The sequence below is a fragment of the Zonotrichia albicollis genome, chromosome 6 (assembly GCF_047830755.1).
Source record: "Zonotrichia albicollis isolate bZonAlb1 chromosome 6, bZonAlb1.hap1, whole genome shotgun sequence".
Lineage (NCBI taxonomy): Eukaryota > Metazoa > Chordata > Aves > Passeriformes > Passerellidae > Zonotrichia > Zonotrichia albicollis.
Window position 1 is genome coordinate 51589034 of NC_133824.1, and position 12106 is coordinate 51601139.

Sequence of the window (12106 nt, forward strand, 5' to 3'; positions counted from 1 at the left end):
GATTATACCTAAAAATGAAATTAGGACCACATTATTTTTGTCTAAATGTAAAAAAAATGCTATACTTTTGGCTGTTGGGAGTTTTTGTTAGAAAAAATAAAGATGGTTAGGGTATAAAAATAAATAAATGTAGGTACAAGAAAAAAGTAAGTGATGATTTTGTCCCTTCCCCTTTGAAAGCAAGGGATGAAACTCACTACTATGAAAGAAAAGAAAAAAGTTCAAACCATGTTTGGAGAATGAAAAACGAGAATGAAAATTATACGCCAGGAAAGAAAGAATTAGCAGTTCTAAGGTCTCACATTGCAAATTTTTCTTTTGTACATAGTCCAGTAAATCACAGTGAGAAGCTTGTGATGAGACAGAGATGTCAGATCAAACCCACTGTGTTTCCTCAGCTGTGTATCACATTCCTCGAAGGGCCACCCTTTATTTCCAGGCTGAAAAGATATCCCCTGGTGGCCTTTTCCTGAGCACAACTGTTTAATTCATGCAAAGAATCACGAAATGGCAAATAGAAAAATGCTGGCTGATGCTGTGTGCCACTGTGCTGCTGTTTGAGCTCATGTTCTGCTTTCACTGCTATGCCAGAGAGTGCCAGAGGACGGCAGAAGATGAACATATTTTCCACATCAAATTGTAGTAAAAGCATTCATGACTGCTTCACAAACAAGTTCTGAATAATCCACAGATTGTATTGAGTCCCTTAAAAGTAAGAACTATACACAAATTACAAATATCAGCCTTGAAAAGAAGATTATCTGCAAAATGATAAAGACTAAGAGAGAAAAGTTAATTACAACAGGAAAACAAAATTACTTTGCCCACGTAATGCATTTTAAACTTCAGATATGTGTCTGCACAGAGCAGTCATCACTTTGCCCCATGTAAAATTGTATGTCAGCTTAAAAATGACAATGTTGCATGGGTTGAGGCCTCATTATGGGGAAAAACAACTGGTCCCTGTGCTGACTGTACTTTAATTTTATATTATTGACTGGACACGAGAAGTAAAAAGGCTTTTGCACTTGTGGAACTGATTTAAAACTGACAATAACACACTTACTTTCTGATACAGAATTTCCATGTTAGAATTTCTATTTCTCTGTGAGGAGTTTATGCATAATTTTACAAAAAACTTTAGGAACCTGCTGCTACAGCAGAAGAACACAGATGAGTTAGTAACTGCAGAGAAAGTAAAAAAATCCAAAGTAACCCATCCAAATTTCTTTTAAAATAATTTTTTAAAAATTGTACAAATTCCCACATTTGATGTGTGCACACAGCTATTTGTGGCTGCTGCACAAAAACTCTTCCTCACTCTACAGTATCCTCAATAACCAACCTTAAACAGCGTTTTTTGCCGCTCCAAGTGACACACTTCAACTTTCCAGAATCAAACACATAAAATGCCTTTCAGCATGTGGAAGATGGAGGGGACATGAGGTCTTTTACCTGAATTTTTGAAAATGGAATCAGCTGTGGTGCAATAAGCTGAATGCAGTGGGCTGCAGTGATTCTCTGCTGTGGTTCTGGATACAGACATGGAAAACCCTAAGAGGGGAACAAGGCATTCTTTCAGTGCTGCTGGCTGTGCTCTCTCAATATCATGGCACTATTATAATGTTATAAAATATAACATACTATAACATAACATAATACAACATAATACAACAAAATATAACATAACATAACATAACGTAATATAATATAAATGTAACTATAATACAATACAATAAATATAATATAATATAATACAATGTAATACAATACAATATATTATATGAGGTATAATTCTGGGTGAGTAACGTTGTGGATGGAAAATGGGATGAAAATTCAGGCCCAGGGTCACTTAGAGACCACTGGGGTACCACAGGCCCCTGTCCTATTTAAAACAGAATCATTTAGCTTGGGAAGGACCCTAGAGATCATTGATTCCAGCTCAGCACTGCCAAGTCCACCACTAAACCATGTCCCCAAGTGTGACCCCATGGTTTTAAATTATCTACAGACATCACAACGGCACCAGTTCCCTGTTTCAGCCCATGGCAATCCTTCCAGTGAATTATTTTGTTCCTAACATCCTATCTAAACTATTCTGGGTCAACTTGAGGCTGTTTCTCACAGATTGAAGGATGGGGCAGAGTGGTCCCCCAGCAAGTTTGTGGTGCCACAACCCTGGGACAGTGGCTGCTATCCAGAAGGTCGTGCAGGACCTTGATCACCTGGAGGAGTGGCCTTGGCAGGAACATCCCCAAGCTCAGCAAAGTCTCAAGGCCTGCAGCTGGAAAGCCAGGCACCAACAGGGAACTGGGACTGGTGGGACAGGAGCTGGGGGACACCAGGCTGAACACGAGCCCCCAGTGCGCCCGTGCAGCACAGCAGGTTCATAATCTTGTCCTGGCTGCAGCAGGGGGATTGCTGCCAGCGGAGCAGCCACAGGTACAGAAATGAGGGAATCCTCTGCTCTCCTCAGCCCTGCAGAGGCCAGGGACTGCTGTGTCCTGGGCTGGCCTTCCCAGCCATCAGAGAGATGTGGAGATACAGAGAAAACCCAACCAAGGGCCTGGAGCCTCTGTCCTGAAGAAAGGCTTATTGTATTTCCAGGGTGCTCCCAGATGAAGGCAGGAATGATGAATCTGACTCCAGAAGGCTAATTTATTATTTTATGATACTATATTATATTAAAGAATACTAAAATAGACTATACTAAAGAATAAAGAGAGGATACTTACAGAAGGCTAAAAAGATAATAATGAAAACGTGTGACTCTTTCCAGAGCCCCGACACAGCTTGGCACTGATTGGCCAATGAGTCAAAACAATTCACATGAAACCACTGAAACAATCTCCAAACACATTCCACAAGTGAGCACAACACAGAAGAATCAAATGAGATAATTATTGTTTTCCTTTTTCTCTGAGGCTTCTCAGCTTCCCAGGAGAACAATCCTGGGCAAAGGGATTTTTCAGAAAATATTAATGTGACATAGGCTGACAGCTGGAACTGTTTAGCTACACTAAAATTACAGAAAACTACATTTTACAGTGCTAGGTTACATGCCCTTTGCTCTTGTCTCTCTCTTTGCAGTTTCTAGAACATCCTGTGCACCTAAACCCAATGGACACGTCTCACAGGATTGTGTTTCTGGCTAAGAGAAATAAAGCATGCTGCTAAAGCTCCACTTACAGTGCTTGGGCTTTTCTGTTTTTTTCTTAGCTGACAAATGATGTATTACATGTATGCATTCTTTCAACCTCACACTCATATCAGCTCTGTATTAATATTCCACATAAAGTCAAGTTAAAGGCTTTCAACTGTACTGCAGGAGTAGAACAATTGATTTTTTTTTTTAACTCCATGTTAACTGAAAGATCAGAGGTAATATTTTTTATTATCACTAATAATTTTGAAACATAACAACTACAGTTTCTTTTGCAACATAATTTAACAAACCCAGGAGGACAGATTCCTGGATCTAACTTGCAGTTGTAAAAGCTCAGATTACCTGGTGCTTCTACCACTGACCATTACAAAGCCCTTAAATGGCTCCACAGGTGAGTTCAACCTCACGGCACTGAGCTGCTTAAATTCCAGTTGTAGCACCTCAAAGTCCTGTACACATTTCCAAGGTAAGGCTCTAAATAAAACAAAACTAAAAAAGTCCCTCTAGGCTACAATATTACACCACAGGCTCACCAAAACCTCCCTGGTTCTGTTGTCCTGAGGAGCTGTCCTTGTATCATCTTCAAGGATTTTAAAACCACATGTCATTCACTTGAATTTCCACCCCCATGTTGTCATTTTCATGGTTAGTACATTTCTCTTCTCTTTGAAGATGCCTCGTTATTTCCTAGTTGGATTAGTCACTCCTGTTGGAGTGACTAAAACCAATGACTAAGAGAATAGATTATTCTAAAAATAAGAAAATACAACACTAATTACCAGGCAAGAAATTAATGTTTATAGATTTTTCACTCTTCCTTTAAATTTGCTTAACACTTTCCCAGCTTCAACAAATCTAAATGTACCCAGCCAGTTCTAGGACATTTACTTCCAAGAAAAAAATGGATGGACAAGTGTGGGAATAATCATTGTAAAAACTGTCAATGTTCTCTTAAAGGCAAATGGAACTACAGTAATCAGAAGATGTAGAAATCTGCAATTTTGCAGTAAGCACATTTATTTACTTTGAGTTTTGCTTTATGTCATGTAGGATAACATTCAGCAGAACATACCCCACATTTTCTGGAAATAAATCAATTTCTGTATTTATACTGAGAAGGTCAATATCCTTGAGTTCTTTCAGGGCCTACAGATATATCCCACAAATTTGATACCTTGCCTAACAGGAAGGTTTACCACAATAGTGCAAAGGATTACAACAACAATGCAGTTTTTAGGCTGCTGTTTTTCAGCTAGAGTGATGGTGTTGTGCATTAGTGCTTTAGGCAGTTTAAGGAACCACCATGGTGGTGTTCTTTAAATTTATATCCAACATCCGTCTGCCACCAAATGGAGCCACCAGCAAAGGTCCTGGCAAATGGATCTTGGATAGAAATTGGTGAAAGCTCAGACAAACAGGGTTCAATGGCAACGTTTACTCTGCTATTTACTGTAGAGATAAAGCCCACGAAATATAAAAGAAAAATAAAAATGCAAAGGGTGAGAGAGACACTTAAAGCCATGGGGTTCAGACTGGGTCCCCTTGCCAAAATTGCCTCAAACTTGATCAAGAGATTATGTTTAAAGGATTTAGCACCACTTAATCATTTAACACTTACCAGTGGGCTCTGGGCAGCAGAGGGGCACAAGGATGTCCAAGGATGTCCAGACCTCTGCTTATAGGGCTGCAAGTTCAGTCACCAGGTTCATTCATTTAGAGACTAATTAGTATTAGTGTGCAGTAGGCTAAGCACAGACAGAAGACAGGTAGAAGAACTATTAAAGAAAGGCTTTTTGAAGTCAGGCCTGGCTTTGCTCAATTGCCAAAGTTGCCCTGTCACCTCCTCCACGTGCAGCTACCAAACAGTTTGCACATTCCCATGTGAAGATATTTTGAGGATGAGAACTTGATTAACACAACAACTTATTCAAAAAGTGAAAAAGCAAACGCTCCTGCAACAACAAAGGGTTTGTCCCATGAGAACCAGTAGGAAAAAAATGTAAACAAACCAAGAATAGAGAGATCTGATAGACAAGTAAAAAGCTATTTACTAACCAATGAATTAGGTGGCAAGAAAACTACTAACCAAGGGGAGCCAAATATGAGGCCAGTGAAAAATGTGTGAAAATGAGTTATGTGAATGAAGAAGCAGATTTCCTGCATGAAGAAAATGGAGTCCTGGCTGATTTATTCCATTAATTTAGGCAGTGATGTGATGTCCCAGGGGCATTGGGGGTCAAACACCCCTTGTGCTGCTCCTTGCTCGGAATAGGCAGGGCTGACCCTGACTCAGCTGTGCTGGAGGTTCAGGAAAGGTCCAGGGAACAGCAAAACTCCTAAATCAAAGGACCCCGGGATTCCTGGGACTGTAGGGTCTGGATCCCTGGGATTTTAGGGCCTGGATCCCTGGGATTTTAGGGTGATCAAGGAGAAAGGGGGGGAGGGAGGGGGCCAGGGGAGGGCAGTTAGTGTATGTTCTTGTAAGATTACTTTTCTACTTAACTTTGGTTACTTTTCTACTTTCACTTCAGTGTAAGATTGCTTTTCTACTTAATGTTAGGTCAATCAGGGCTGGATCCAAGCTAAGTGGCAAGATTAGGCAAAGATTTGGTGCAGTCAGAGCTGAGCTTGTAACAGCAGAGAGTTCATTAGTACATCCTGACTGAAGGAAAAAGCTCAGAATGGACAGTTGTTTGGATAGTGGACGGATTTCACTGCTGTTCCATTACTATTTTTCTTAGAAATATACAGATAATTATATTAAGAATAAATTCATCGAAAAGTATCTATTATTTAATCCAATTAATGGTATATGTTGTATAATAAAAAATATTAATATGCTTTTCCTCTTATGCTTATTCCCCCAAAACAAAGCTAAATTGATGTTGTAATAGTGCTTCAGGCATCACTTAGATCACTTAGAAATTACAACTCTGCAGCATCATTTGCTGTATAAAAGCAGGAATGGTGCTGATTTTACAGTAGATAGAGACAGCAAGATGAAAATGAGCAGCAAAACTAAATAGTGAGAAAAAGATGGCAATCCAACAGTCTGTACACCAAACACTTTGTGTACCTGCTCCTTACAATTCCATCTATCAGTCACAGGAAAAATATGAGGGCAAGAAAAATTAATTGGTTTGACTGAATAGTACTCAGAAGTTGTTCCCAGCTGGGAGAATTTGAGGTCAAATCTGAGGTCTCTGTCAGAGACCAAGAAATCTGTCAATACAGTAAGTGTTACTACATTTAGAATATATACATTTAGAATATTTAGAATAACTACCTTATGCATTTGTTTTGGTAACAAGATCCAATTTCATCTAATGCAAATGGTGAGGTAGAAATGATAGCAGAGGAAAGTATTACTGTTGAATACCATCTAATAAACCTAAAACATAACATTATCATATTCTACTATTTCCCCTCTGAGTAGAGGACTAAGAAGTCATAATAAATTCATCTTATGAATTTTTATCCTTGTTGCTTGCAGATCAGGTAAGCACAGCAGGAAAAGTATGAACATGTATTGATATTGCAATATCAATATTGATATGTTTGCCCTACCAGTTTGATGCAGTTATCTTCTTATTCAAACAGTTCATAAAATTACACTGCAACAAAGCCAATTCAAGTTTTTTTAACTATTGGCTGCTATTCCACATGTCGTGTTTCCATTTTAACTAGTGTCCACTCACTGTTTTTTTTTTTTTGGGACACTTTAGTTATTAATATTGTTGCTGTTACTGTTCATTTTTTACCTCATTTCTGCTTCCAGTAAATTGTTCTTATCTCAAGATGTGATTTTTTTTCCCTTTGGGAAAAAAATATCTCTTTGTCCACTTCTGAGTGGAAGGGAGGGAGGAAAGGGAAGCTTGTGGTTCTGGAGTCTCTGTGAGGGTATTACCAAAAATCAGTACAAGAAAAAGCTCCTTTAACCCTAATTTAGGGTGTTATTGTTTTACTGTACATTGGGAATTAGATCCAACATTTGGGACACATTTTATTTTTGCCACTGGCATTATTACAATTTTTAGGTTCAATACTACATTTTTAGTAGAGTAGGCATGAAATCCTGGAGAGCAACGTTCTTGACTGGGATTTATTTGGACTGCAGACAACAATTGGTGACACAATTTTAACTTTTTTTGTCCAGTTTCATGTGCACCCCTAGAGGGATGAAAAGGCAAAGCAAAGCACAAGAAATAAATCAGTGTTGACACTTATTGCCATGGTAAACAATTATGTTTTCATTGGATTTTGGGAAGTAAAAGAAGATATCAAATTGCAAAACGAAGTGCTAATCCCACACACTCCTTTGTGCTCTTCCAGTACAGATGGAAAACTTCTGCATCTAGCAAATTCAAACAACAAATAAAAGCTAAACTTTGCCAACCCCTCTAGGAATGCATGCAGAGAATAAACGGTTTTATTTTAGCTGAAGGAACTTAATGCCTGGTCATTTTTATAGCCTTGCTCCCTGTAACTCATCTGCAACTTCAAGACTTTTCTGTGCTCATTGGCAAACAGGAATATGTTCAGATAAACTCATGGGAGGTAAAGAAGTGAATGAAAATTTTATTTGAAGTGCTATATTTTCCCTGAATGCTTTAAATCCTACTTTAATTTTATTGAGACTTTCTGGAAGTAAATCTGATTTTCAGCTGAGAAATGGAAATCTCATTAAAGGCTATTAAAATTACATTATCTACATTATCTAATCAGTGTAAATGATACGCATATGATATAAATAATATTATGTTCAAATTCAAAATCAACATAATTTATATTAGTTCTCTTCATCATCAGTTTTATTCCACCTGATATTTCAGAAAAATTAAGGTCATCTGAAATTTCATTCATTGATATTCTCTATTGTTTGAATGTCAGTATTTAAATTCTTTCATCTGAACTACTCAGACTCTGGTTCAATTGAAAAATGAAATATGATCATAAAGACAAAAAATATTCAGTGATTATTGTTACAGCACCATTTTTTCAACTGCTGGGAAAACACATTAAATGGCAAGGTCAGGAAGGAATTGCATGTCTAGAAACAAAGACATTTATGAAAGGATTTGGAATGCTAGCCAGCTCCTTCTCTAATGATTCATGCTTAATTCCTTCAGCAGATAATGATACACAGCAATAGTAATATTGCCAGTTTACAGCCAGCTCTAGGGAAAAATTGTCTTTCTTAGCTCTGCTATTTGAAAACAAATTCAGATTTTGTTTCAGGGTGAGTAGTGAGCAATACTATAGAGCCCTTCCAAGTTCTGAAGAGTCCCATTCTGTTGTGTTTACACATTTAAAATGTAATTTCCGTACAGACTTTCATTGATTCCTATGACTGCTTTTGTAGATGAAAGCAGTGAACTCAGCAGAAAGAGGCCATAATCTTTCCTCACATTCTGCTCCCCTTAAAAAAAATAAAGCAATTCAACAGACTTACAGCAGCATTGCTGAGAACTTAATCCTTTGGGCTCTTTGCCAACTGCATTTCAAGCCAAATACCAAAGGTTAGTTTTCAGAAATACCTGAAACAAACATGGAAAAATATCTTCAGTGAAGAGCAGATATTTTCATATTTTCACATGCCTGATTTTCATCCAGCATCACGATAGTGTTTTTCTGTATCTGTGGATCATATCTGTGACTAGAATACAAACACTAGTGTCAAGTTTATTTTTAAATTTATATAAATCTGTATTTAATTATATACCTAAACCTATTTTACATGACTTATAATACATTGCTGTACATTTGTTTATGTATTACCATCAATTGTATCAATATATTGATATAATTGATGGCAATATAAAAATATATAATCTCTAATATATAAAAAATATATATTTTATATATTTCTAATATATATATTAGAAACATATATTATATATTAAATATATTACATACATTATATGCAGTATATATAATATATATTATACATTATATAAAACATTATAATTTACATGTCGCTAATATATAAAATAGATTTTTATAATAATTTATATTGTATTTTAATATTATTACTATAATATTTATGTACTATATAACATATTATATGATAATAATATCTAATTTTAATAGATAAAATATTTCTGTATAAATAAAAAATATATAAGATATATAGTATGACAAATAAATATATAAACAAATACAATATCAGCATATAAATTTATTATTTACATAATGCTTTAATCCAAAAAATTACACTTCTACCTCAGCTTTCTACCAGTGGGAATTCACAGCATGCTCTCATTGAGGGATTTTATTTCCTGCAGGGTAATTCACAGATACATGCATTCACTGGCCATCCAAATGTTCCATTGATCTTCCATAAATATGGAAGGACCTATATATAGCTCATGCTATTGTGGGCATATGTTGTGCCTCCAGGAGAATGTGATTAGACGAGATACTTGGAATAATTCCATGAAACAACAAATTGAGATAATGAGTGCACTGAATAACCAAAGCCTTGCAGACATTTATGGACATGCTTAACTTCATGCACACTACTAATCCCATTTAAATCAAAATGTGCCTTTGCAGGGACACCACGGAGCTGGATGCTAAATGGGATATTTTTAGTGTGTATCAGGAGAATATCTCTGCACTCCTCAGTCCTTCAACACTCTGAGATAGAAATGCACTCACTTTAAGCAGAATACACTGTATTGAAATCTGGACTGGACCACATAATGAACTCAAATCTCACAAAACCCTTTGAGCTACTCTCTATCTTAGATTATCCCTGCTAAATTAAACTGCTCAATGTATTCTGAAGTCATAAACAATGGGACATTAATTCATAGATTTGTCAAATTTTGCTAAAAGATTCCCAATCACAGAATTGTAGAAGACGTACTCATACTGTGCTGAATTTCAGCTCTTCAACTTCACAATATATTTTTTTTAAATTGACTCTTTACACTAACTATTATCTAATTAGCAAATTGAGGTCTCTACGTTTTAGGAATCCTTCAGATACCAGGAGCCAAGAGGAGCATCTTTAAGGAGCTACTTTTCACTTTTCATAGAAATAAAAAGCAAAACAATTTCAGTTCCAAACCTCAAGACACATGCTTTTCCCATGCATGTACAGTCACTTAGTGACTGGAAGGCTTATTCTGTTTAGAGAATCAGAAGTGTTGCAGGCTATGCACAAAACTGAAATTAAGAATACTTTTTTACTTTCATGGGATTCTTATCTGGAGGAAATCAGCCCTAAGATCTGTGGAGTGAGGAAAAGATTGACATTCCTTTTTCTGTTTCTTCACCATCACATGAAATGACAGCTTATTCAGCTTTTAAGGATGAAACTCTTACAATCCTATAACCAGAATAGATTTGATAGATCAATAGAATTGTTTCTGTTGAAAAGGACCTTACAGACTACTCAGTTTCTGCCCCCTGCCATGGGCAGGGACTCCTTTACTATCCCAGGCTCCCCAGAGCCCCTCCCAGCCTGGGATGGGACAGCCGCAGCTCCTCTGGGCAAGGTGTGCCAGAGCCTCCCCACCCTTGCAGGAAAGGATTTTCTCCTAATATCTCATGTACACCTACTGCCCTTCAGTGTGAAGCCATTCCCCTGCTCCTGTCAATGCATTCCCCACAAAAAGCCCTTTTCCATCTCTCTCGTTGGCTCTTTTCAGGCACAGTTAGGTGACCCCAAAGCCTTCTCTTTCCCACACTGGGAAATCCCAATTTTCTCAGTGTTTCCTCCTACATGAGGTGCTCCATCCCTCTAATCTTGGTGGGCTCACTCCAACAAATCCCTGTCCTTGCTGTGCTGGGAGCCCAGAGCTGCCTGCAGAGCTCCAGGTGGGGTGTTTCCAGAGCAGGGCAGAGCAGAGGGGCAGGATCCCCTCCTCATCATCTGCTCACCCTGCTCTGGCTGCAGTCCAAACCCAGCTGCCTTTCTGGGCTGCCAGTGTACACTGCTAATGATTTACTCTGGTTTTGGTACCTTGAAATGATCCCAGCAGTGATCCTGGATAAAGCCACGTGGCATTCATATTTTCTGAAAAATCCCTTTGCCCAGGATTGTTTTCCTGGGAAGCTAAGAAGCCTCAGAGAAAAAGGAAAACAATAATTATGTCATTTGCTTCTCCTGTGTTGTGTTCACATGTGGAATGTGTTTGGAGATTGTTTACCCACAGGTGATTGTTTCATTGGTTTCATGTGAATTGTTTTGACTCTTTGGCCAATCAGGGCCAAGCTGTGCCGGGGCTCTGGAGAGAGTCACGAGTTTTCATTATTATCTTTTTAGCCTTCTGTCTGTGTCCTTTCTGTATTCTTTTGTATAGTTTAGTTTAGAATTCTTTAATATAATATAGTATCATAAAACAATGAATTAGCCTTCTGAGAACATGGAGTCAGATTCACATTCCTTCCTGCCATGGGGCACCACCCAAATACAATAAAGCCATGTCTCAAATCTTTCAATAACTTAATAAAGTATATTTATAATTGTATAAAGTAATAATATTTTTGTAAAGCATGTATCCAAGATAAAGCCATACCATCTATCTTTCAATAATTGTATAAAGTATATATGCAATTGTATAAAGTATCTAACATTTGTATCAGGTATGCATCCTGGACGCATACCTTGAGTGTTTCAATGACTGTATAAGGTATTGTATATAAAGTATATCTGTATAAAATTTATACTATTTGTATAAAGTATATAATATTTGTGTAAAGTATATAATATTGTATAAAGTAAATATCCAAGATAAAGCCATACCATGTATCTTTCAATAATTGTACAAAGTATATATACAATTGTATCAAGTATATATACAATTATGTACATATATTTATAAAGTATATATTAGATATAAAGCATATCTGTATAAATCATATGATATTTGTATCAAGTATATTTTTTAAATTATATAATATTTGTATAAAGTATATAATATTTGTATA

At 36.9% G+C, this 12106-nt stretch overlaps 1 long non-coding RNA gene across 2 annotated transcripts in view; it reads right to left on the reverse strand.

Moving 5' to 3' along the window:
- The window catches only part of LOC106629675 (uncharacterized), a 163270-nt gene that overhangs the window by 13589 nt on the left and 137575 nt on the right, over positions 1 to 12106 (reverse strand). For both annotated transcript variants that reach the window (XR_012580922.1, XR_012580921.1), the window contains one exon: positions 1456 to 1554. This is a non-coding gene — a long non-coding RNA (uncharacterized LOC106629675). The remainder of the gene's footprint in view (positions 1 to 1455; positions 1555 to 12106) is intronic.